The following is a 27,238-nucleotide window of genomic DNA, read 5'->3' as shown; positions in this document are numbered from 1 at the left end:
GGACAGCTAGGCAGCGACATTGCCTGGCTGGAGGGCTGCTGAGAACAACCCGGAGGTAAGGGGGAGCTGCAAGGGGTTGGTAAGAAGGCTCCTGGTCCTGGGCATGACCTGAAACTGCACCCTGCCGGGAGTGGGTGGCCTGGTGGGGCTGTCAGTGGCGCGGGAGCCCCCAGGAAATGCCAGGCCAGTTACCACCCCGGTGAAAGGCGGGTCGGGGCGCCTTAACCCCTAGCTCCCACCACCGGGTGGGTAACCCTGTTGGAGAGGGGCCCAGAGGGCCAGTGTTGTGAGGGGCCCCTGAGAGCGTGATTGAGTACAGGGTGTGGTGCTGCGGTTGCCCCTGGGAGAAAGGGAGTAGTAGCACGGTGAGGCCCGAGGATAGAGAGTGTGGGGCTAGAGACCCAGCCCAAAAGAGAGAGAGTACCCTCGACTGGCCTGAGCTGGGGCCAGGACTAGGAGAGTCAAAGGGGCTAGGGGCCCACTGTGAGGGATGCCCAAGAGCTGGGGGCCTGGGGTCCCGACTGGCCTGGAGGTGGGCCAGGGCAAGTGGCCTAAGGTCCTGGGGGGGACCACACCCGAGAGGGGAACGTGGCTTCGGGGGGGCTAGGTAGCCCGGATGATGGCGGAGAGGCTGCCTGATAGGAGAGGATCATAGAGGGGTCCTGTGTGGATGATTCTGGGGCCCAGTGTGGGGCCAGTGAAGATGTGAACGTCATGATGCCATCGGCAAGGCTTGGGCTGCGGTATTGGGGAGGTAGGAGCTGCAGAGAGCACCCCCTGGCATGGGGGCACTAAATGGGCAGCCTCCAGCTTAATTGACATCCTAATTGAATCAATTAACATCAAAGGCATGGCAGGCGAGAGAGGCGGGCGGTCACCCCACCAGACAGGGGGTGGGCAACAGAGTTCGGCCCCGAGGTGGCGCCTGTCACAGCGGTGCATCGGCCCCAGGAGGCACACATGCAGTTTTTAGTTTTATTACTTTTTTTATGGGTTAGCGTAAGCTTTGGGCTTTGTTGAAGGGGGTTTTTTTATAGCTGTTACCTTGGGTATTTTTTTAGAGTAGTTATATAAAGCAGTTTTGGGGGGTGGGGTTTAGCAGATTAGCAGATGTATTAGGTTATGATTTAGTGGTCTTTGGGTTTTGTGAAGTTTGTTTTTTTTGTGGGGGGTGTTAGTTTGGCTTGTTTTTAGAGGTTTTTTTTGGGATGGGTTTTACAATTTTTTTTCTTGACTAGTTACATTTGCATATATTTATGCTGATTAAAATTTTTTAGGGTGATATAGTTGATGATGTAATTTGTTAGGTTTGTTATTTGTTAATATAGCCTTTGGGCATAGCAATTAAGTATACACATTAAAAAAACATAAGATAATGATGTATAATAAAACAATGATTATAGGATGTAACATAAAATTTATTAATTTTGTCTACGTGGGGTTATATTTTAGGAAAATGTTGTATTAGTGGTGTTTAGATACTGATTTTAATTTTGCTGTTAGTTTTAGGAGTTTACTTGTTTGGTGTATTATATTCAGGTTTGTTTGTCTTATTTAGTGTGTTAGTACAAGTACTAATTATTTTTTTACTTTTTTAATTGTTGGTAAACAGGTTTTTTTTATGAAGGATTTCATGACATTGTTTAATTTACTGGGAAGACTTTTTTTAAGGATAAAGATTGGGAATAAGTAGGTTGAATATAGATACGTTTTTTACAGCAGTAGCATTACGATGGTATTTTTTAATAGGAGCTTGGGAGATGTTTTGTTATTTTAGGTTACTGAAGTTACACAGATATTTAATGGTATTGTTAATTATTACTGTTGTTTGGTTGAAAATTTTATTTAAAATGTATTTTTTTTTTTATATTTTTTGGTGTAATTTACAAGGATTTATTAGGGAGTTTTTACGACAGTATATTTATTTGGGCTGTTTGTATTGCATATATTTGTTTTAGGGTTTAAGAGCTTTTTTAAAGAGTTACTTTGCAGGGGATTTGGGGGTTTAAGCTTTTTGCTAGTACTATAAGGACAGGGACATATTTATAGAGGGGCTAAATTTTGGTTTTTACTTTTACTGATTTTATCTGTGTGTATATATGTATATAATTTTTCAAGGGTGTTTTTATTTTTGAAGAAATAACTTTTGTAAAAAGGGGTTTGTATTTTGGGTACCATTTTGTATAGGAACTGGATATAATCACTGGGTTTTTGAATGTGATTTAAAGCATTTGTTTTTTATCTTGGTGCAATATAAAGGTTTGTATGGTAATATAAGATATGGCAGAACTTGTTTTGTTTTGTGAGGTTTTGTATTGTTTTTAACACTGAATGCATTGTGGTGTGTCATTGAGTGGTTGGACTGTTACAGTTAGGGTTTTGACATTTTTTTTTTTTTTGGTATTTTGCGTTGGTTACTATTTGACTTTTTTTTTTTTTTAAGGTTTGTTGGGTAAGCTGTTTTATTTTAGCAAGCTTATTTTTTACTACTTTTATATTTATTTGGGTTAAGTGCCATTTTGGTAGTTTTTAATGAATTTAGGACAGTTGTGGCATTTTTGTGGCATTTTTGATGTAGACTGGGATTTGTTTGCTAAGCAGACAGGATTGGTTTTGTTTACTTGTACTAAGGATGGACTTGGGTGACTTACAAAAAATTGTAATCCTACAGTAAAAAGTTAAAAGCAATGAAGGGAACATTATAGAAGTTTTGGGGATTTTATTTTTTATAATTGTGAGAATTTTTTTTGGAGTGGGTAGGGTCTACAGAAATTTTGAAGGAGATATATATATATATATATATATATATATATATATATATATATATATATATATATATATTAGTTCTAGTTTTAGTTTTTGTTTTGTATTTAGTTGGTTAGGTTTTGGGCTGTGTTTTATATAAAGCCTCTTATACCTTTGCCGGGATGGGATGCTTTTTGGGCATACAATTTGCTATTGATTTTGTGATACTGGCAAATATTAAAATAAACTTTATTTGAAGCCTGTTGCGCACGGCATGTTTATATGGTTTTTTGTGTAGTTCTGCGCATTTTTTGCTTTGCTGGGTTGAAACTCTTCCATGTTGGTGATATAGTTATTGTTGTGGGCTAACAGAGATGAATTTGTTTTTGGGACTACAGCTATTTTGTAGAGGAATGTAATGTTTTTGTTGAGGTTGGACACATGTACTGTATGGTGGGTAGTTCTCCACAGTTGCGCTGTCTTTGTTTTTGTGGCGTTGATTTAGGCACGCTCGTGTGCTTTGTAAGGGCCGCGGGTGGTTTTTGTTAGCTTTTAGCTTTGGAGGTTGCTGGAATTTTTGGTGTGAAATAAGAGTGTTTTAGATACGTACTTTTGTCGGGCTATAGGCAGATAAGAAGTATTGGGCCAGGTTGCTTTTAGTGGCTGTATTTTAAGCCTTGTTTTTTAGTAGCCAGGGTAACGACTGGGGGAATAAGCCTGTTTTTCAGGCCTCTTTTAGCCTGACGGCTATTCTGTTTTTAATAACAGTTGCTTTCTGATGTTTGATTTTTAATAGCTAGTTTAGATTAGTTTTATTAACGACAGTACCTTAGCCTTTATGGCATTTTCTGGAAAACAGTTGTTTGGTCAGTAGGAACTCAGTATTTGCTGGTGGGGATTTTGACTAATACGGTATTGCTTTGTTTTCACGCTAGAACTAGACTCTTTTTTTTGGTTTTTTTTTTTTGTTTGGGCCGGGAAGTGAACTTTACTTTTATTTTTAACGGAGGTCGGAGAGAGTGATTTTGATTTTGTCTTTTTGTTTTAGACTTGATTTTGCTTTTATTCAGGCAGAATTTACAGGGTTGGTCTATTATTTGGGTGAAAGGGCTGGTTTTTTAATTTTTCTTCACGTGTTGCAAGGCTCATAATATTTAAGGGATTTGTTGAACTCATTTTTTTTAAACTTTTTGAGTAATAATTTTTTTTTAATTTTCTGATTTAAATGTTTTATTTTTCTTTCCCTTTGCGGATGATAAGGGATGCAGAATTGATGTTCTACCTTTGCTTTTTTACACTGTTGCTTTACTATCGGATTTTTAAAATGAGACGTTGTTCGTTTTTAAATAAAGCTCGTATTACTGCCTTTTTGGTTGCTTTGGCCATAGGCCACACTTCTGGCTAGCCTATGGCTACGTCTACTGCCACTAATATATTTCTTTTCCTTGCTCATTTTTAAAGGTTTGATAAAATTTATTTGCCACTTTTTTCTGGCTTCAAAACCTGAATGTTTATTTGCCTTTTTTCTGGGTATGGGGACCACTGAGAACTGCTACAGGCTGGGCATTTTTTTAGAGCTTGCTGCACTTTTTGTGCTCTAGCATTTTTTTTCTTCTTGCCTAAGCTTTTTTTTTTTTGCATTTTTTTTTCTTTTTTTTTATGTGCAAAGGCATGGGCAGCTTGGGCTAGTTTAACGATCTGATGTTGGAGGGGTCAGTTAATGTGTTTGCCTTAGCATTTGCATGGGTTTCGGGAGAATTATTTTTTTGATGTTTGGTTACATGTTGAATGGCTATCTTAATTTGGCTACTTATTTTCCAGATATGTTGTTAAGCTTTTATTTCTTAGATTGGCCTGTTGTTTAGCCTTTTTTTAATAGGGGATTTATTTATTAGGATTTTTTTTTGTATATACTTAGCTGTTTGTGTACACTTTTACTTCTTTTTAACCTTGGCTGATTTTATGAGCAATTTTTTTTTACTGTTTTTAATTTAGCTAATTGAGTGTTTTGTGTTTTTCACTTTATTTTCACTAAATTTGGGGGGGGGGGGGGGCATATTAAGTTTATGTAGCCATTGGTCTGTTTTCTGTTCTGTTAGTGAATAGAGCGTGGGGGTTAGCAGGGTTAAAGCTGTTGGCACAGGTTATGGGGCTTACAGTTTTTCTTTTTATAGGGGTTTTTAGCCACGGGAGCACTGTTTTTTTGTTTGTTTTTTTTGCCTTTTAATGCAAGTACTTAGTTAACTGTAAATTTTATTTTAGCTACTGGGTTTGGTGGGGAGACCCTGTGGGCAGGCTTTTTTTTTTAAAGTAGTTAATTTTCAGCTGAGCTTGAATTTTTAAAGGGAATTTTTAATTTAGTTTTTTTTTTGTTTTTTCTTGAGCTTAAAAACTACAGTTAATATTTTCTTTTGCAATGGTTTATAGTGAGTTTTTGTTTAGGATAGTGCTTGGTTTAATGCTTTTAATAATTTTTAATTTTTTCATTTTTGGTGACTTTGCTGATATAATGCTGCACTGATGGTGTCTTTTTGGACTTTGGCTCTTAAATACTCAGGGATGTTAGGGTTCGGAGGGAGTAGGGGAGGGTTTTTTAAAATGGCTTGTAGCATTTTTTGGTGAAACTTTTTTTTTTTCCCATGTCCATGGTTTATTTTTTACTTTTAGTGCTTGATAGAGTGGGTGTGCTAGGCCTGCAAAGTTTGGTATCGCTGCCCTAAACCACTTCATCAGTCCCAACTGGGACTGTAGTTTTTTTCGGGTGCGGGGTGGAGGAAGTTGAGTTAACGCTTTTTTGGTCTGTTTTAAAAGGTTTAGGTTTTGTGCATTGAATTGCATACTTAGGTACTTTACTGAGCGCTGTATTTATTGCATTTCTTTTTTTGTTTGTTCGGAACCCAGCTGCTTCTATCGCTTGTAGCATTTGGTGGGAGATACTGGCACGCTCCTTAGGAGAGTTTGTTTAAATTAATGTGTCATGTACATCACTATGGACCTGTGGCTGGGAGTTAAGGGCCTTTTGTACCTGTTGATGTGTTAATATCGGGGAGTTGCACCAGCCCTGGGGCAGGCGCAATGGCCGATACTGTTTCCTTTTGAACACGAAAGCGAATGTTTCAGTTGTTTTTCCTTACTGGAATTGCTCAGAAACAATTTGAGATGTCAATTACGGTAAAATGGGAAGCGCTGGCCTTTTGGGCTTCATTTTACGTTTTGGGAAGTGTGCTAATTACTGGGATTGATTTCCTTGTTTTTTTTATTCACTTCTCGATAACTTATTACCATTCTCTACTTTCCACTAGCCTTTCGCACAGGCTACAAAGGGGACTTTTACTGAGAAATGGTGGGCTCTACCCATCTGGCTTATAATAGTTTCTGCACCTTTTCACTTAGCATTTTTTCAGCCTCAGGCATCAATGGATAGGGATGCACAAAAGGCGGCTTTACTCCCTTCTCCAATTTGATTTGTATTTTAACCTTGGTATTCCCCACATTCTACTTCAAGCAGACCCATGGCTTGTTTGTGGGCATGGGAACCTTTTTTTTAGAGCTATTACTTTCTGGCGGGTTTTATTTATAACATAGTGACTCAGGACGTTGGCTCCCAATATGCATATTGGGTGTTGAGTTGTGGTTACTACTGTTGGGATTTCTCGCTTTTCTAGCTTTACATACTTTTAATTTCCCGTTCTCTAATTGGTCCACCCCCCCCCCCACTTCTTTCAGCACTATAGGGCGTCTATTGCGGGGGTGGGGTGTTGCCATTCTTTATTGCCTGGTGCTCTGTACAGGTACATACCTATATGTACAAGGGTATACTGAGATTTCACGCACAGTGTTATCTTTCCTTCATTCTTTGTGCAGGGCAAAAGGCACTGAATGAGCTTTACACAGATCCTCGGCACTGGGCCTGTTCACAAATCACATCAAGCAAATTGTCCATTCACTCCACCTTTCACTGCAAATGACCAGGATCCAGAATAAAACCCAACCTGTCTGTGCTGATGAATACAGAAGGGCTGAGGGAAAGCGTCTGGTCCAGCCCTCAGGCCAGTTCACCCTGAGAAAGCCAAGAAAATAGACTCAGGCTAGCTAGGATGACAAGTTAAAAATTCTCGGCTGAAGCACCAAGTCTTCATAAGGACACATCTTACCAGCATTTCTATCAAATGAGGAAACAATCTGGGGTTTGAGCCAGCCCAAGAGGAGCTTGGGAAGATGGGAGGAATGCTAGTGCACAGAATTAAATATCTATAGTGTGCTTTGGGCACCCTGCATAACGCAGCCCTCATGTGCAGCCTGTGCAGCTAGCTTGACAAAGGCTTTGTAAACTTGTCTCGTTTACAAGCACGGACCCTCGGGACCTCCACAACATGCTCCCTCAGTGACCTGGTTGGGAAGATACTTTGGTATCTAAGTCCATGTAGTCTTTCCTAACTCTGCGCGCGCACACACACACACACACACAACTTGATTAGGCAGGGCCTGTATTACGTATATGAGCACATGCAGAAAAGTTGCTTGTGACTGCACACTCAAGCCTGCATAGGAGGAAGCAGCAAGTGGCAAGCACTGCCCATGGAAAGCCCTGGTTCAGCAGAAGCAGAGGAGTCCTTGCAATGGGAGATCAGCTTGCTACGCTAGCAGGGAAGATATGCTGGCACCAGTGTAGTATGGCGGAGCGAGAGCAGGGACTCTATGGAGGCCCAAGAGATGGCGGAGGGAGGAGGCACGCTTACCAGGCACAAGGATGCTGCTGCATCTCTTCTGGGTACATCCCAGGTTGGACCACCAAGCTGACCTGACCTCCAAGGAGCTTTAGGAAAGCCCGATACTATCAAAGCCTAAGGATTGACTAGAGCAGCCAGGAAGGATGAAACTAAAGGGAAGTGGTCCTACTGGCCAGCTGCTGCAACTCGGGGACCCGGGACGAAACTATGATGTGATGCCAATGAGAGTATTTCAATGACACGGAGATTGGGATGTGATGGGAAGGTACAGGCTGCGGCTACACGCGCAATTAATGCGGACCAACAAACTTTAACTGCAGCACGTTGAGCTAGATCAGAGCAGCCCTGGCTGGCAGAAGCCAAGGGGGTCAGCCTGCCAGCCCGGTGCTGCTCCAGCCTGGCTCAACGTGCTGCCCTCGAAGGCAGCCCCTCGCGCCCCTGTGCTAGACCCATCAGTGCCTACACGTGCATTGTTGTGCACTGAAGAATGCTGCCGTAGGATTGCACTTGCATTTACAAATAGGTTAGTACCTATGGCAGAGTTAGTTTCCTGAGGTCTCATAGGGCTGCACGCATAGATGCTGAGACTTTACTGTGGAGCTAATTAGGCAGATCTGAAGGAAACCTATTTGTCGATGCACCCACAGAGTGGAAGAGATTGGCCAGAATGACTTGGCCATTGAGGAGCAAATTCTTCCTTTCAGGGCCCGTCACTAGGAAAGAGTCGCTAAGGAGAAATGCCACTCTTCTTCTGTGCTCGGAGATCCTTCCTGTTGTTTCACTATGGGTGGCCTTCTTATAGCATCACATTGGGCGGGAGGAAGCTGAGAACACCACAAATGACAGCTATGGACCTGTTCCAGCTCCTATTGGCCTGGATTGGGCCATCTTATCATTATCCACCTAAAGAATGCGATATCTGTCAAGCTACTATTATCATTGTTTTGAGAACTGAAACAGAGTCACCTGGTATGCGGAAGGGTGGAGGATCCACAGCCTGTTGACTTTTGCTGGTGATGTAGGCACTGAAATCGGGCCTGTGTGCCTTAGAAATAGCAGTACCCCAGATCACCGGGCATATTCACAAAGGGTGGACTCCCATTGCTAGCGATGGGCCTGAGCCAGAGTTTGTATCCATATCTGAACTGCCCCCAGATTTCGGAGGTGCTTGGTTCAGAGGCTTTGTCTGGCTCGGGAGAGATGCCGCAGCCAACGGCACCCCAGCGGGAAGTTCCTCAGAGCTTGCCTCTAGGGAGGATGGGGTCATTGCACGTAGTCTGGCACTTTGGATGGAACGATCCCGTGCACCGGTCCAGACCGGGGACCGGCTGTTGAAGCAGCAGCTCTGCAGAAAAGGACCCGGGGGGCGACAGTGGACAGTATGCTAAATATAAGCTAGCAGTGTGCCCTTGTTGCCAAGAAGGCTAACAGCATCCTGGGCTGCCCTGTTAGAAGCACTGCCAGCAGATTGAGGGAAGTGATTATTCGGCACTGCTGTGGCTGCATCTGGAGCCCCGTGTCCAGTTGTGGGCCGCCCACTGCAGAAAGGACGTAGGCAAATTGGAAAGAATCCAGCGGAGGGCAGTGAAAACGGTGAGGGGGCTGAGGGCATGACTTGTGAGGACAGGCTGAGGAAACGGGGCTTATTTAATAGGGAGAAGGGAAGACTGAGGGACGGCCTTCAGATACTGCCTTCAACTACCTGAACAGAGGTTCAAAAGAGGATGGAGCTGGGCTGTTCTCGGTGGTGGCGGATGACCGAGCCGGGAGCAATGGGCTCAAGTTGCAGCGAGGGAAGTTTTAGATTAGATATTAGGGGGAAAAAACTTTCTCACGAGGAAGGTGGTGAAGCGCTGGAACAGGCATGGTGGCATCTCTGTCCTTGGAGGTTTTTAAGCCGGGCTCGACAAAGCCCTGGCTGGGATGATCTAGTTGGAACTGGACCGGCATTGAGCAGAGGGGTTGGACTAGATGTGACCTCCTGAGGTCTCTTCCCACCCTCATTTTCGATGTTTCTCTTCCGGCTCATCGCTGTTATTTATAGAATGCTTGTGGACGGTGTGTATTTGCCTCTGCCAAGCTCTGCTAAGGCGTGATCTGGACTAAGCGATAGGAACTTCCTTGTCGGCTTGGACGCAACGGAGGCAGCACTGAAGAGACGCAAAGCACCCTTGCCAAAAACTTTGCTGCACGGAGCATGATGGATGTGGCAGAGGACAAAGGCTGTCACCGAGGCCAGGAGCAGTTTGCTCTGAGTTGCATTGGCTGACTGGCAGACTGAGCCCAGGATTGGGATGGGATACAAAGCTGCACAGGGCACGAGGTGCAACTCCCTGCATATGTGCAAGGAGTATTGCTGAGATGGAAACACGAGAGACTGTGCGAGTGTCCAACAGTGCTCTGCCCCATGGGAAAGTGTAGGACCTGCGATAGCTCAGCGAGTCTGCAAGACGAATCGGTGACTCATGAAGACTGGGGAAGGTGGGGGGAGGGGTGGGGAGTGTGCGACTCATGACAAGCAGCATCAGTGCTATTGTATAGAAGGGGTTTCAGGATTTCAAACAATCCAAGCAATGCTGCTGATCACGCTAAGCTGAGTGAAGGGAGTTTCATAGATTCATAGATTCATAGATGTTAGGGTCGGAAGGGACCTCAATAGATCATCGAGTCCGACCCCCTGCATAAGCAGGAAAGAGTGCTGGGTCTAAATGACCCCAGCTAGATACTCGTCTAACCTCCTCTTGAAGACCCCCAGGGTAGGGGAGAGCACCACCTCCCTTGGGAGCCCGTTCCAGACCTTGGCCACTCGAACTGTGAAGAAGTTCTTCCTAATGTCCAGTCTAAATCTGCTCTCTGCTAGCTTGTGGCCATTGTTTCTTGTAACCCCCGGGGGCGCCTTGGTGAATAAATCCTCACCAATTCCCTTCTGTGCCCCCGTGATGAACTTATAGGCAGCCACAAGGTCGCCTCTCAACCTTCTCTTGCGGAGGCTGAAAAGGTCCAGTTTCTCTAGTCTCTCCTCGTAGGGCTTGGTCTGCAGGCCCTTGACCGTACGAGTTGCCCTTCGCTGTACCCTCTCCAGGTTATCCGCATCCTTCTTGAAGTGTGGCGCCCAGAATTGCACGCAGTACTCCAACTGCGGTCTGACCAACGCCCTATAGAGGGGAAGTATCACCTCCCTGGACCTACTTGTCATGCATCTGCTGATGCACGATAAAGTGCCATTGGCTTTTCTGATGGCTTCGTCACACTGCCGGCTCATGTTCATCTTGGAGTCCGCTAGGACTCCAAGATCCCTTTCCACCTCCGTGCCACCCAGCAGGTCATTCCCTAGGCTGTAGGTGTGCTGGACATTTTTCCTCCCTAGGTGCAGCACTTTGCACTTCTCCTTGTTGAACTGCATCCTGTTGTTTTCTGCCCACTTGTCCAGCCTATCTAGGCCTGCCTGCAGCTGTTCCCTGCCCTCCGGCGTGTCCACTTCTCCCCATAGCTTTGTGTCATCTGCAAACTTGGACAGAGTACATTTCACTCCCACGTCCAAGTCGCTGATGAAGACATTAAAGAGTATCGGTCCAAGGACCGAACCCTGCGGGACCCCACTGCCCACACCCTTCCAGGTCGAGACCGACCCATCTACCGCGACTCTTTGGGTGCGACCCTCTAGCCAATTCGCCACCCACCGAACTGTGCAGTCATCCACATCACAGCCTCTTAATTTGTTCACCAGTATGGGGTGGGATACCGTATCGAAGGCCTTCCTGAAGTCCAGGTATACGACATCCACCCCTCCTCCTGTGACCAGGCGTTTCGTAACCTGGTCATAGAAAGAGACTAGGTTGGTCAGGCACGATCTGCCCGCCACAAACCCGTGCTGGTTTCCCCTCAGCATAATTTGCCCTGCCGGGCTCTCACAAATGTGAGCCTTGATAATTTTTTCAAAGACTTTACCAAGGATGGAGGTGAGACTGACCGGCCTATAGTTGCCCGGGTCCTCCTTCCTCCCCTTTTTGAAAATGGGGACCACGTTAGCCCTTTTCCAGTCCTCCGGGACTTGGCCCGTGTGCCACGAGCGTTCGAATATTCCCGCCAGTGGCTCTGCAATGACGTCGGCCAGTGCCTTCAGCACCCTCGGATGGAGCCCATCCGGGCCTGCCGACGTAAAGGCATCCAGTTCTTCCAAGTGACTCTGCACCACCTCAGGATCTACGCGTGGAAGTCTGGCGCCTTGCTGCTGCCTCTCTACAACCCCAGTGAGAGACTTGTCGCGCCCCTCGCTTAGGAGCACTGAGGCAAAGAACTCGTTGAGGAGTTCAGCCTTGTCCCCCCTATCTGTCACCAATTGCTTCTGCCCATTTAGCAGGGGTCCTATTCCTCCCTGGGCCTTCCTTTTACTCCCAATATATCTAAAAAACAATTTCTTGTTGTCCTTTACTTGGGTTGCCATCCTCAGCTCCATGGTAGCTTTGGCCCGCCTAACTGCCTCCCTACAAGCACGAGCAGAGGAGGTATATTCATCTTTAGTGATCTCACCCTGTTTCCACTTTTTATGTGCTCCCCTTTTGGCCCTTAGGCTGCCCTGGATTTCTCTGGTCAGCCAGGGAAGCCTCCTGGCCCCTTTCCCTCTTTTGCCTCGCTCGGGGATCGTCTTGCTTTGTGCCCAAAGGATCGTTTCCTTTAGGCACAGCCACCCTTCTTGGGCACCCATCCCATCAAAACTCCTACTCTGCAGTGCTTCCTTGACTAATCGCCTGAGTGCAATGAGATCAGCTTTCCTAAAGTCTAGCACTTTCACCCTACTAGTTACCTTACCCACTCGCCGTCTTATGTTGAATTCTATCATAAGGTGATCACCGTCTCCCAGATAGCTACCGATTTGGAGGTCCCCTATCATGTCATCTCCCGTTGCCAATACCAGATCCAGTATGGCATTCCCCCTAGTGGGACCATACACCTCCTGTGTCAGGTGGAGGTCCTGTACACAAGTTAGAAACCTGCGTGAGCGATGGGACCTTGCTGTCTGCGTCTCCCAGCAGATGTCCGGGTAGTTTAGGTTGTAAAGCTACAGTCTAGAGAAATGAAACTACGGTCAATACGACTAAACTGGAATCCTAAGGTGGCTTTGCAGAAGAATTGGGCTATGTTGGCCATGGTCAGCGTGGCGGCAGGGTGACTAAGTTGTCCTGTCACTAGTTACTAGAACTTATACCAGACTCGGGCTCAAGGTCTTCTCGCATCAGATTGCAAGCTCTTTGGTGTGGGCCTCCAGTGCTGGCCCGAGTGCTGTCAGGGGCAAGCACCCATGAACTTCAGATGGGTCAGGGCTTGCTGTTTTGCCTTTGGGCTTGCCTGTGTCATGCCCCATGCCCTCGAGCACTGGCGCATAGCAAAATTTTGTTTGAGAAGCAATAAATTCCCTGAAAAACTAGATTTCAGGGGCGGGGGTGGAGGACATGCCAAAAACCAATAGATTTGGCTGGAAAAAGGAAGAGAAAAAATGCCAAAATATTCAGTGCCCTCATTTTCAAAATGAAATCTGTCATTCGGGAAGTGCTGGGAAGTTTGCTCCGAGTCCTGGCCTTTTCCCTGCTGCCCTGCTTCTTCCCAGCTAGACTGTGGGGATGGCAGTGTTAGCTGTCCCTTTGATTGTGATCCCCAGCCCTTAGAGGCAAATCAAGACTGCCTCTGTATGGGCAGTGTCCTAATCCTTCCCCTGCCCTGACCCTGCTTCTTTACTGAGTCAGCCATAGTCTGACCCAGGGGCGAGCAAAATGCAGGGCCCCTAAAAAGGTAGACAATGCATATTTATCTGCCCCCGGCTGACAGCTGCGCAGCCCTCGATGGCTTGCCAAAACTCAGGAAGCAGCTCTCTGCCCGAAAAAGTTGTCCACCCCTGGTTTGACCAGTTTGAGGGCCTGAGAGGAAGTATATTTTTGCGGTGAAAGCGGCAGACTTGGACCTTAGGGTTCAAAACCCGGTTCTGCCCTATGCGATTACGCGCAAAATTGCATCGTCTCCTCGTGACGTCAGTGAAGAACGCTTCTGCACGGGCAGCAAAGGAAATGTGAGGAGGAAGCTGCATCCCATTGTGTGGAGGGAGCTGACATGGCTTACTATCTTGAGTGAGCTGAAGTGAAAAGCCTTCCCTGGATCGCAAGCTTGGCTTTGTCTCTGTGCCCTCCCATAATTTGACCTTATATTCGCTTCCTTCTGGCGCCAGAGTCATTCGCTGCATGGTACGTCTTCAGCTCCAGACATAACGTGGCATGCACCGGTAGGCGGACCATCCCTGATCATTTCCTTCCATATTATTGTGCTCGCTCTGTCCCAAATAAGGCTTTTTTTTCTTTTTGAAATAAGTTGTTAGCTGTACAAAGAAGGGTGATTGGAAACCTGTAGGGAAAATGGAGCTGTTCATATTATGAAAGTCTCCCATGGTGAGAGCATTGGTACACACCGTGCGCCATGTACATCTTCAAAGAAGAACGGAGCGGATCCCAGGACTTAGTGCTGGATCTCTCTCCGTGACAGCTTTCACCCTAGCTAATACCCTGAGAGGAGCTGTGCTTGGAAAGTGATCTCTGGAAGTGCGCGATGATGCATGCACGCATGCACAAAATGCTTTAAAAGAACAACTGTAACCTTGCAAGGACAAGAGCAGAAGTGTGGTGCACTCGCAGTTGCAGCTGCCCTGAAAGGAGGCCCTTTATGAATGGAGAAAATGCTGTAAGATGGTTCACGTTCTGGCAAGTTCAGTCCTAGGCATTGGGAATTAGGCATCCACAACTCGCGCACACTTGCGACCCTAATCACTCTTGCTCAGCGTCTCATCTGTAAAGCGAGGACGATATCCCCTCACCTTACAGAGCTGCTGAAAAACTCATCTGTTTTTTTTCTGACAAATGTGGCGTGATGACTGCTATGGAAAAACCTATCGGGAAATTAATAATTGAACCTGCAGAGCAGGGTCTGAATAAGAGCGCACAGTAAATAAGGCCCCAGGACCACCCTGAATAATGCAGCAAAACCAGAATTGAAAATGCCCACTCACAAGAGCGAGCGGTGCCCATCTCTTGGACTGAATGAGGCAGGGGTCACCTGGAAAAAGCCCCAGCATGTTACCATGTGACTTAAGACTGGATTGGCATGCATGAGTCAGGGAAAGAGGGGGGTGAACAGGCCATCTTCAGCCTGGCATTTCTTCACTTCTGCTTCTTTACTTGGCAACTTTTAAAGTTCTTTTTGTGTGTGGTTTAATGATAAACCATCAGTCCTAGACACATCTCCTTGTTCCGTTGGCTTCTTGTTGTCTTTCCTGCTTTTCAGTGGTACTCTACAAGCACAGCTGATGTGTGAGTGTAATCGCCCACCTTCAGTTCTGTCTTCGGCCAGGTTTGAATCTTGACCCCTCAACATCAATGCTCAGATCTTGACCGATTGCACGAGAAAGGCAAGGGCATGGGCTGACAGCTGTAACAGTGTCAGGGGTAGCCAGGAGGAGGGGACGCAGTGCACGCAGCTTAAACTTAAAGACAGAAATCTGATGTGGTTTTTGTGCGGATGGGAGTGCGGATCCTAGGACAGTTCTGGATACTAGATACCAGCTCCCATTCGTGCCCCTCGGTGTAGTCCATCAGCCTCTACAGCTTGAATCTCAATGGTGAAGGCCCAACAAAGCCTGAGGGTGTGAATGACCGTGTGGAAAGTTGTCTTTTAATTTGTTGCGGGTGCTAGAGATGGTCTCTCTTTGCATAGCATACGCTCAGAAAAGAAACGATGCTGCAAGTCTACCTCTCGGAGATGGTTAGGAGAGCCTGGGTAAGGGGTTTTCTTTCTTTGTTACTGCTGAGCTACCAAGTTAGACAAGCTGACGAGTAGATTCTGACTTGTCAAGTCTGCTTTCACTGCCTCTTATGCTCCCTGCACAGCTGTTCCCTTCTGACTAGGCGGGAATGTTTTAAGGAACAACATCTGGCAATGCAATCCCACACTGAGCTCCATCCCTGGCCTTTGCCTTGGAGGAGCTGCGTAAGCAAAAGCACTAGCCCTCTTTTACGTCGGCTTACACTTTGAGCCCTCTCTGGCTCTGCTCATCCCAAAAGAGTTGGCTCCGTGGAGCTGTGGTGCCCCCTTGAGAGTATACAAAGGCAACATGCCTTCATATATGAGGGGACCACGGGGCTGTTGTTGAGGCTGGGATATGGGTGCTCACCTATTCCAGTAGGACTCGTTAGCAATAAAAATCTAGGATCCCGGAGTAGCCCAGGAATTGACACGACACCTCGTTTGATGAGCGACAGAAAGGCTTTATTTACTACAGGTATTTAAAATCAAGTCAAGTGAGCCCAAACCAAATCAAAGTCCAGTAATTAGCTATAAGGTGGTGATTTTTCACCAAACAGGTGACGAAGAGGCAGTCTCCTTCTCTTCAACCTCTCGAGTAAGTTGGGCGCATCAGGAACTGGGGTCAGTGAGATTTCTCACTCTAGAAGGGCGTGTGCTATTTGCTGTTTTACTTCCTTTTTAGACCCTTAGTCCAGCATCTTCAAAGCATCCTTTTAGTTGTGCAAATCAAGACAGAATCCCAAGCAGTAACCGGCAGGAAAAACCTGCTCATCACTGGTTATCAGAAATATTTAGTTTGAATGAGTTACCTTCTTCGGTAACGAGAGGTGATCCAGTTTGAAACGTATCAAGAAACCAATTAACAGCCAGGAAAAACATACTAAAGTAGGAGGAGACATCTATTACGTATGGAGAATGTCTCTTCCTGCACATAAGCACGAGTTAGCCGCAAAAGAAATATTTACCATGCTAATTAATCAAGGATAGACAGTTCATATGGCTCTACACTAGACACCTAGGAGCGTGCTTGAAATCATTCTGAATACAGCAAGATAAGCTGGAAGAGACACTTCATTAGTCCTTCTTAGATGGCCTAGCCATAAACTCGCATCCTCTTGCAATATGCAGTTAGCATTATTATTCTGCATTTTCACTTTTGTGAATAGGCCCAAGCTTAGCATGAGTTTCAGAGTCATCAGACTGTCTGCGTGTGAAAAGGAAGGAGCGTTAAGTGAGCCCGCAAAAGATGAGGCTTCAAGGAAAGCTGGCGGAGTGTTCTTCCTAACAGATAGACGTGATTCTTGTCAATCGTGCAACTGCTTTGCTCCCTGGAGTCCACAGTGGGAAGCCGCCACAATTTCAGTGGGTTTAGGATGAGCTAGTGGCCACCAACCAGAGGTGGTTAAGATAGGACTGACTCCTGTTCTCCTTTTTTTCCAGACTCTTCAGGCATTTTCCCTAACGTCCCTTTGGACTCCAGAGGAATTTAGGTCAGCGGAACATGATGGCTCCAGACGGACCCTGGCCTTGAAACTCTTACACCACCAAAAAGCAGCACTGTAAGCTTCTTCACGAATGCAAGTGGCCAGAGCCTGGTCTCGCGTCCTGTCCCGGAGCTGCGGTCGCTCCAGCAGCACCCTGATATTTTACAGACTCGGAAGGAACAGCATCGCATCGACTCATCCGTGCCGCTTCCCCAAGCCACCTCCGAACTGCACGGCAGTTTCTCGCCCGTGCCTGGACCTGTTTACCGCGTGAGAAACGCAACTCATAACTGTAAGTCTTCAGACTTTGCATTCAGATCTGGTTCCTTTTTTCGCCCCCTGATGTAAGATGAAGCTAACACAGATCTCTGTTTAAGGGGGAAAATTCATGAATTAACATTTGCTCAGTTCATTCATGTTTGCAACAGCACTTGGAAGATTTAAAATGCAGTACTGGTACTCCCTGTTACTATTTATTTTTAGGGTCCTTTAAGTTTTCAATTCGTAATGAATTCTGGGCTGCCCAGGAATTTGCGCGGAACTAATAACCTGCTTGAAAAGCTGTTTAATCGAGGCTAATTAGTCTGTATATGAAAACATCAGTTTTATGTTTAATAAGATAGCATTGTAAGAGGTAAAGAAATATGAGGGGTTTTTGTTGAGATGTTCCACACTGCCCCGATGAATGGTGATAATTTGGAGATGTGAGGAAGTGTTCTCATTGTGAACGCGTGTCCTTTTCCAGATAGCGGTGGCACAGTCCCTGGGCCCACTTCCATGTCGTCTCCACCTTGTAGTAGTGTTACCAGATTTGCCCCTCACCTTGGGGTGTGATCACTTATTAGGGATACGTTTCTAGGGTCTTTGTCATTCTGTCCGTGTGCTGCTTGTGTTACTTGTGTTTCTACACAGAGCTGTATCTTTCCCTTCTGCCAGTCCTCACCCCCAATGGAGATATGTTGCAGGACTCGGTTTCAAAGGGGCTGGGGTCCTCCAGTCACCAAATCGGTCATACGCACACAGATTAATATGACACGCCTGACCCGGCTGGGTTGATCAGCATGCACAGGCCGACACCCTCCTATGCCAAGAATCAGTTCATCAGAGCAACAATAAACTGCAGTCAGACACAAGCATGCAGGTGAACAGAGTACCTCTGCATCCAGCTGGGTGTGCAGCTGACACCCTCGTGGGCCAGCATTCAGTCTATCAGGGCCTGTCTGAGCCAAACTGGGTCAATCAGCCTGTACAAGCTGATCCCCTTATGTGTTTCAAATTCGGCACATCCTGATCTTTAGCCTCTTGATGAGCAGACCCCGCAGTATTTCTGGGCTTTACAGGGATCTTTAGCTTGGGTAAAAGAAGCGTTGCTGCAGAGGAAGTGGGGAAGAAGTAGAGAGGGAAAAGTATACCCAGTTACTACCAGGTTGACTATAAAAGTTGTTATTTATTGCTAAATATATGAAATGTATAATGGTACTAGTAGTAATAGCCATGCAAAGGAAACAAACACAAACAATTACAATACTACCCTGGTTTCACTAGCTATTTGGGCAAACTTAGCTCAAGCTTAACTAATACAGTTCAGGTTCAGAAATGTATGCCTAGAGAGAAAAGAAAGAGGGAGAGCTGGGATCTCACCAGTCCAAGGCACTTGGTTCTTAATGCTGATGGGTAAAGTTCTTAGCACGATCCTTGAAGGGAGATGATCTGTTTCTTCCAGCTTCTCAAGAACAAGAGTGGATAGTGTCAGAGAGACTTCTCCTCTTGAAGCGCACACATGCATTTTGCTGCTTTTTTTTTTTTTTTTTTTTTTTTTTTTTTTTTTTTTTTTTTTTTTTTTTTTACAGATTTTTATACCCTCCGTTCAGCTTCTTCAAAGCATTTGTTGCGGGGCACCTTGCTGCCCTGCTCCTAGAGAGGGGAAAACTGCTGGGGAAAAGCCCTAGCAGGGATAATGAGCGCAGCTGTGAGTTGCCAGGGCAACTCCAGATAGATTGACTTGCACCTGACGGCGGTCAGCTGGTAATGTAGGGCAGGGCCTGGCCCTTTATAAAGCCCTAAAAACCTATAAAGTTCCCTGCCAGCAGCCAGAGGGAGAGGAGCTCCTGAAGCTGAGATGCTAGAACTGCTTGAGCAGAGTAAAGGATGGCGGCTCCGGGAGATTGGAGCAATGTTGTTATAGCCAGGCGGCTTTGAGTTAAGTTATAGCCAGGAAGCTTGTGTTTTGTTTTGTTTTGTTAGTGTGTGTATTACACCGGTGGCAAGGGTGAGGCTATAAGGGGTTGGAGGAGGCCTCATAGGGACCCCAGAGGGGTGGGGCCCCAGTGCCTGAGGAGGGCACAGCGTACTCATAGGGACCCCCAGAGTAGTGGGGGCCCCAGCACCCGAGGAGGGCGCAGCGTAGTTATAAGGAACCACAGGGTGTGGGGCCCTAGCGCCCGGGAAGGCGTAGTGTTCTCAGGGGCAACCCCAGCAGCGAGGGGACCCTGGCACCAGTAGAGGCGCAACTTGCGGGGTGCGTAGACCCCAGCCCCAAAGAGGGGGTGGCATTATTAAGGAGCCCAGCATGGGCACAGCGAGCCCCAGAGAGGGGGCAGCATTGTTAAGGAGCCCAGCAGGGGCACAGCAAGCCCCAGAGAGGGGGCGATACTATCAGGAAGCCCGGCGCGGGCAGGTAAGGTCCCAGAGAAAGGGGACTATCGAGAAGCCCGAGACGGGCGTAGCGAACCCGGCTGTAGGCTAGTACGGCGATAGCCCTCAGATAGGGGGAGGGTGCTGCGGTGGACCCCAACGGAAGGGGTTAGTAGTACAACGCCCCAGGAGAAAGGCAAGGTGCTGCGGTGGTCCCCGGCAAAAGGGGATAGCAGTGCAGTGAGCCTGGGTAAGAGAGGGTAGCCGTGCGGTGGGCCTAAAAGACTGGAGACTCGCTAGGAAGTCCCGTAGCGGGCTAGATTATTTTAGAGAGGGCCCAGAGTGGGCTAGACTATGGAGGCGGCCCGGGGGAGCGGGCATGTATTTTGACAGACCAACGTCCAGTACATCTGCGAGGCTTGGGGCGTGGTATTAGGGGTTGGTAGGAGCCATGCGTAGCCCGTAAGGCTAGGGTGCCTGGGGCAGCGCCCAGTGTACAGGGAGACCCCCGGTGGGTCCGGGAGAACACGGGGACGGAGGTCCCGGCTAACCGTGCCTAGGAGACGTAAGGCAGCCTCCCAACTTAACTTAAGATCCAAGACGTGGCGGGCGAGAATAGAGGCTGCCCTTGGACCGAATAGGCACGGAGAGGGGGCCTTAAGGAGATCACGGCCCTCCTGGAGGACCCCACTGTGACAGCATTCTTAATAGTGTAAATAATTGTCTTTTCTACTGAGAAGTGGGTATCTGGTTTGGAACAGCTCAAGAAACTGATTAACCACCAGGAAAAATACAAGTTTTTAAGGGGTAACCAGACGCTTAGGAACCAGCTTGAAATTTCTATGGATATCAGATATACTGATTGGGATACCTCATTGTTTCTTCAGAAACAATAGATAGCTTGCAGCATCAGGATTTTGGATTTTTACTTGTTGTGAACAAGTAGCACGACTTTTCCAGATCTTACTGTAGTCTTTTAACAGAATTAAGGGGATTATTTGGAGCATTCATAAACGTTGTGGGGAGGACTTCCACCAATCCTCCTGGGAAAAGTATGACAACACTTGTGGTCAGGGCTCCAACGGGCTGGACGCTGTGATGAACCCTTAACCATTGTTCAAATGTTGCCTATACCTGCTCTGACTCGGTCTCTTTGCCTCGACGTTCCCTAACCCAGCAACCAAGTTTTAGTCGATCGAGTTTAACGAGGCCTCCCGTGGTGGGACTGGGGAAGGTACGGCCCGAGAAGCCTATTGAACTTTACTTCTGCTTAGTTCTGGGTAGATGAGGTGGGGGGTGGGAAGGTCCTTTGTAAATCCAGGTTAGAATTGGTCTGATAAATGCTGAGCTGGGTGTTTGTAAATGTGGGTTGATTAGCTTTTGGAGCACATATTTCCCATCATGCAGTGCTCCTCTGCTTTTCTGATCCCAGAATTCACTGCGGCCTTTGCTTCAGGATTTCTGTTCTCCATCTCCCATGTAACTGAATTGTCATCTGGTTCCATGTCAGATGCAAATGAGACCTGGGGCAGTTGTTTCTCTCTTGCACCTAAAGCCCTCCAGATAAGGGTGACATCTCCCACTGCATCTTCATTGTTTTCATAATCCGTTCTTGTTCAGGTGGTGGTGGGGTATTCTTTGCGAGTCAGACAGGCTGCGTCCTGTGCCAGGGTTCCCCAAGAACACGGAGCCGAGAGGTAACAACATCCCGATCGTTCATAAAGATGTGGAAAAGTACCGGACTGAGTACCGACCCCTGTGGGACATGGTTGCCCACTTGTCACCAGGACGACATGGATCTGTTCGCTGCGACTCTTTGGGCGCTATCCTGCAGTCCTCTTTAGAAGCCTCTTTCATCTGTTTAGCCAAGAGGGCTTCCCAGCCCTTCTGTTACCTTTCCTTCACCTGGGAATGGACTTGCTGTGTGCTTTAAGGATCATGTCCTTAAGGAACAACCAATCTTTGTGCCCATCTTTCCCGTTTGGTCCCTGGTCCCGCAGCACTTGCCCTGCTGGTGATGTCAGCTTGTTGAAGTTTGCATTTTTGAAGTCCAAGACTCCAATCCTGCTGTCCGATTGGTCTGCCTTAGGTTGGACAGAGAACGCGATGGTTTCACGGTCGCTGTCATCCAGACTTCCCTCTATATTTTAGTTGGCTGACTTTTATATTTTTTTTGTAGATACAACATTACTTCTTTGGCTGGTAATCTTTGGTTCAGTTCTGCTTTCTTGCCCTTTAGGACCTGGTGTTTCCTCCTTGTGAATGAACTTGTATACCACGATGAAATTACCTAGCTTCTTGAGATCAGCTAAACAGGCTCAGCTGTTTAGTCTCTGTCTGGCCATAAAATATTTCTCTATCCCCCTCAGAGCATTTTGCAGCTCTTCTCTGTGGCTGCGAGTGCTCTCGCCTTCGTTCTTGTGTTCTTTCCCCTCTGACATCCCTGCTGAAATCAACTCTGGGTTCTGGTCCAGTGACTATTTTCCGGCTGATAGCCAGATGAAAGAGGGAGCAAACCATTTCTTTCTGAAGGCCTCTGTTTTGCCGAAGGCCTCAGCTATGCTGAAAATATTCACGTGTAAAGCTTATGCAGGCAACCTGCCCTAGTGGACATGCAGCACATAGAGGTTTATACCAGCCCCAGAGATGAACCGAGCTGCCCAGCAACAGAGTCTGCCAATTTAATGTTGTTTGCAGGAGGGCCGTTTGCCGGTACGGAGCAGAAGACGCTGCATCTCCAGCCCTCGTTATATTGGAGAAAGTTTCTAGTACCCACTTGCCTTTAGATAGCCATCTCGGTATGTCTCCTGTTCCCTGACCGTGGCAAAGCAGGGTCTGTAAAGGCCAGAGCCGTGTTAATCGGGTATCCGATGCAGAACTACGCTTGGAAGTTCTCAAAGGTTTTCTATAACGGGGAGAAGTTTTTTTTAGCTGCTGGGATGCTGTGGGATCTGGGGACCGGGAGCATCGATAGCGACTTGAAGTGATTGGCTTGACTGCTCAATACTCACGCCTTTTCTTAGCGTAGAGCTGGGGCTCTTAAGAAGACCAGCACTACTTAAATTGTTCAAGTTTGGTACGTGTGGACTAGCTGAATGTCAGGAGTCATTTAGGGAAGTATCACTGTCCCTATTTTCCAACTGGGGAGCTGAAGTGCAGAGAGATGAAGTAACTTGTGCCGTGTCACAGGAAGTGATGCTAAGAGCCATCACTCTTGTGTCAGAGATGATATGCATAATCCTAGTATTGTCTCCTTGGCCCAGGTCTTAAAACAGAAGATCAGACTCGATCCTCTTCAGAGTGCGAGTCCTACGGACAAACGAGAGATTTTTTTTTTTTTTGCCCGGGGCCTAGCCCAGTAGTGTCCAACTCTCATTGGACTATGTGTGTACAGCCACAACTTAAATACTTCCCCCTGATAACGGTAGTCGAGATCTTCAGCGTAACAGTCCTTTGTCTCATGAACAAAATAAGCCTTCCTTCTGACCGGAGAAGGAACGTGGGTGTTGAATTCGTGATTCGCATTTTTTTGGTGCCCGGTGGCCTGGAAAAGTCGTGAACCTTTGAGTGGCACCTCTGGTTACTGTGGGAAGTTTCGTTCCTCTGCCTGATGTTGAATGCAAAAGACTGCATTTAAAATGTGTTCTGACAAATCCCGCCGTTTCTCCTTGCAATCAAAGATGTTAATGACTGAGCCCTTTCTCCAATCAAGTAGTATTTCCTGGCACTTTGTCAGGATGCGAAACTATTTTGATTTCACACCTGTGGAGGATGCCCAAGGCCAGGTGGCTTAAGGCTTGAATACGCAGAGTAAGGAGGCCCTCAGGGATGAACAACAACCATTTAAAGCTTCCCTTGCTATGAATGGGGAAATATACAGGAAACGGCTGTTCCAAGAGACCCGCTGTAGATTGTTGTGTGTGGTGTGGGTGCTTTGCTAGCCTGGGTTACTGGGAGTTATTGAGAGGCGGTCTGGAATGCCCGGTCCTTAGGCTCAGTGGGCTCCCGATGCGCTTAAACTGTCAGTTTGATCTGCTGTCCATCAGCAATGTCCTCTGTGGAGCCCTCCTTGCCCTGAGTGGAGTGTATGAAATGGCTGGGTCTGTGGGGAACCATCTTGTAGAGACTTCCTTGGTGCTTACTGTTAAAACAGGAATGGTATCCCCAAAGCATTTACAGTAGCTGCAATGGCATTCCCTATACTTGGCACAAAGGTTGCTATGAATATTGCAGATGCGCTGTCATTTTGTTTTAGTATGTCTTTGTATAATGGGAGCACGTTGCTTTAGAAGGCAGGGCAGCACGAGAAGCAAATCCATTTTAAAAACTTGGCAGAGCCACGCAGGTCGGTCAGGAAGACAAGTCTCTTTTGCAACTCGGCAGTGCATGAGATGCATTTACTGGCTTAAATGGGGTTTGGTCACAGTCGACTGTTTAACACCCAGACTGCAATGCTTCAGTTCCAATACAGCTTTCGTGCTGACGTACGGCCACGAGAGGTGGAAATCCGCCTGTGATCTAGACATCTGGACACGCTCAAAAACAAAGAGAAATACCAGCAAATAAATAGAATGGCTTTCTATCACAAGCCAAGCTTTGTCAGGGAGTTCAACGAGGTTTTATTGCCGAAGTCATCTGGAACGAAAGAGCTAGGTTTCTGGGAGGCAGCCGAAAGAAAAACCCGAGTATTGACTCCGTTGCAAGCATCGTTGCACAGCCCGTGGAACATTTGGGAGGGGCTGGCTGATGGCGCCCCTCCCCTAGACGCTGCTGAAATTGAGAATCGAGGGGATTTCACCACGCAGAGGATATGGACTGGGTGGCAGAGCTGAGACCGGGACAGCAGAGACTAGGTACAGACGTGGATTTCCTCCTGGAGGAGGCGCTGATCTCCTAAGTGAAAGCCCAGGCGTGAAAGCCCATTCATTCTTCTTTGCCCACAGCACAAAGTGCTGCTCATGGAGAAGAGTCACTTGGGAGCAAGCTGAGCAAAATGGCTCCTGGGAGAATCTCTCTTGGGAGACCGCGTGTCTGTCCTGGAACCCAGTCTCGGTCATGCTTCTGGCATGACTTGACTGCGGGCATGTCTGCGCGTGCACGTGCACCGGGTTAACGTAACTGCGTGGTAAGTGGGAATATGCCGACGTCTACACACGCAGGCATTCGAGCTCGTCGACGCTGCATGTGGACAGACTTGTGACTAAAGGTAGTCCCAAGTCAGTCAACACACATAGGATTACTTTGCAGCGAGGAGTCGACCCATGCAGTAACTCGCCGGGCAGAAATGTGATAAAAGTCTCAAATTGATGCTCACGTTGCTGTAGGCTGCTATATTTATTGCACGGTATGGGCATGCGCATGTAGACACATGCTCATACCGTGTGGTGATTTTGGTTGTCGTGCAGTAAATGCACACGTGTAGACGTGCCCCGTGGGAAGGATTTGGGGTTGAACTGCTCTAGTTTCCAGGTCCCCACTCTGCTAGAGGTCGGCCCAAAAAACAAGGTAGGTACAATCTGAGAGGACAGGGAAGGAAAAGCAACAAGCTGAGCAACACGGGTTGGGAGGGCATGATAACGCAATGACGGGAAGAGATGCAGAGGGGTACCGTGGACAAAGAGGCAGCCTGGAAAAATGAACTGCATGGAGCATTGGAATGGATTTTTGATGAAAAGATTACCATTATATTATTACTGTGCGTAACCTGGGCGGGTTTTTTTTTTTTTAGCCATTGAACCGGAAATGCTTAACAGGTCATCCCAAGTGGTTGGCTATGAGATGTCTTCTATTGACACAGTCACATGGTCCAGCCTGTCTCTGTTGCAAGTCAGTGCTCAATAAATCAGAAATTCCTATGTACTACAGAAATAACACTTGGGTACTTGGGGGAGGCCACTAAAGGAGCAGTGCTGTCAAACTGTGAACTGGTAACACCAGTAAAGACTAAGTGTTCACCAGGGATTAGTCACGGTGATCGCAAAAGATGAGAGAAGAATCCTTTGTTCCTTTAGGTTGAGTCACTTGACCTGCGTGGATACTAACAAGAGTAATGCAGACAGTCTTACCTGGGCCTGAATTTCAATCTAGTAGCTGTCTCTCTCAGAGACAAGGTAGCAGACAAGGTGGGCTCGCAGTCACTTATAGTAAGGTAATTCCCAGGTGGCATTAGGGCACGGAACTGGCACTCGGAAGCCTGCAGTTTTGACAAGCCAAATCTTTGCTGGGTATGAGTCTCGTTCTTGCCCCGGTCTTTGTAGGCCACGGGAAAGGGATGTAATGGCACAGACAAGGCCCTGTGTTGGCCTGAATAAATCGGGTCACACAACAGGATGCGAAAAAAGGGGCAATGCTTATCAGCCAAGTGCAACCTGATAACAGCAATGGAAAGACCTTAAAGATGCCAGACTGGTATTGCAAAGCTTGCCCCGTGTTTGCTAAAATAACCGTTACCTTGGTCAAACTCTTTTTCCCTCCCTTAGGCAAACAATATTTGCAAATGGTGCCTGTCAGCAGGAAAATGCTCGGGAAGATGTAAACGGCTTGTACGTAAGAGGCCCAGACAAAGTTATGCAGTAAAGCACCCGCAGCCTCCCTTGTATTTGGCATCCCACCCTTCAAAGCAGCAGCTGGGGTAGGTAGCTCAACTAAAGCTCATTTAGCAAGCTGTAAAGGGCCCTCGCCACCCTTTTGAATTGCAGGGAGGCTGAATACGCATGATGCAGATGCTGCCGGAGCACACTAATTGGCACGCTCTAGCAGACTCGATGAATTGAGCGTGCTCCAATGTGTACTCTTTAGCCTGTGCCTGAGCAGAGGTCCGCCACGTGTATCGGTGCCCTTCCATTCCAAAGACATAGGAGAAGCAGAGACGCTAGGTTTCAAGCAAACCAAGGTCAACTTTCTGTATTCTGTTGGATCCTGGAGCGACAGTGAGCGCAGCGGTGTTTGTGGCGGTGGTGTAGCCATTTTGCTTCTTGCAAGTCAAAGGGGAACGGAGGGGAAAACAAGTCGGCCCCAACACATCTCTTCAACTGAGCATTAGTTGAAGTTCCCAAACCTGCAGAGAGACTGGTAGTTGTGCAGGTCTGTCTCCGTTAATGTTTGCTTTACGGTTTCTCTTCTTGCATTATAACTGTCATGCTTTTGAAGTCTCCAGCGGAGGTGCGCGGCAGGTTACCCCCGGTGGGGCCAGGGAGACTGCAGCCAGCACTGGGCTGGCCCCAGTAGCCTAACCTGGGGTCCCAGGTGCCTCCTGGGGTGCAGCGGCGGTGATCCTGCTGCTAAGAGACTAGCCGGCAGCCACAGTGTGGCTCCAGCCAGCCAGCCTCTGGCTCTCAGCGGTGCATGCTACCCCCACGTGCACTGTTGTGCTTTTGTTTTGGGCAGCTTTATGTGACCCCTGGATATCCAGGGCCCACAACACACAACCCCCCCCCCCAATACCTTGCCTTACTCCCTTGCTGCATGGGGAAGAGCTGAATGTGCAGTGTGTGGAACTGCAGATGTGGCCCATGCCACATGGCCACACTCGTCTGGACGTGGCTCTTGCATCTATTGGAAGTGTCCTTTGCTTTTGGGGGGAAAACACACTTCCTGTAAAAGGCCTGCAGTAGCTGGTAGCACGGGGTTCTTCACAGGCACAACAATATCATGCCCAACATTTGGCTCCCTTCTATAACAAGCAGCAGGTTGAATGCGTGTCATCACAAACATTGTCTGCTGCTATTGCTGGGGTTGGAAACATGTTATCGGTGCATGTTGGGGGGGGGGGGGGGGGGAAATGCCTGCCTAGAGATATCTATC

At 47.4% G+C, this 27,238-nt stretch overlaps 1 long non-coding RNA gene across 1 annotated transcript; it reads left to right on the top strand.

Annotated features, from left to right (window-relative positions):
* Positions 1 to 26,694, top strand: LOC132245674 (uncharacterized). Its single transcript, XR_009457376.1, has 3 exons — positions 1 to 55; positions 16,758 to 17,093; positions 25,915 to 26,694. It is a non-coding gene; the product is annotated as an uncharacterized LOC132245674 (long non-coding RNA).
* Positions 26,695 to 27,238: the final 544 nt, after the last annotated feature.

The sequence above is a fragment of the Alligator mississippiensis genome, chromosome 15 (assembly GCF_030867095.1).
Source record: "Alligator mississippiensis isolate rAllMis1 chromosome 15, rAllMis1, whole genome shotgun sequence".
In the NCBI taxonomy this organism is placed as follows: domain Eukaryota; kingdom Metazoa; phylum Chordata; order Crocodylia; family Alligatoridae; genus Alligator; species Alligator mississippiensis.
Note: the sequence above shows the minus strand (reverse complement) of the source record. Positions and strands in the feature narration are given on the sequence as shown.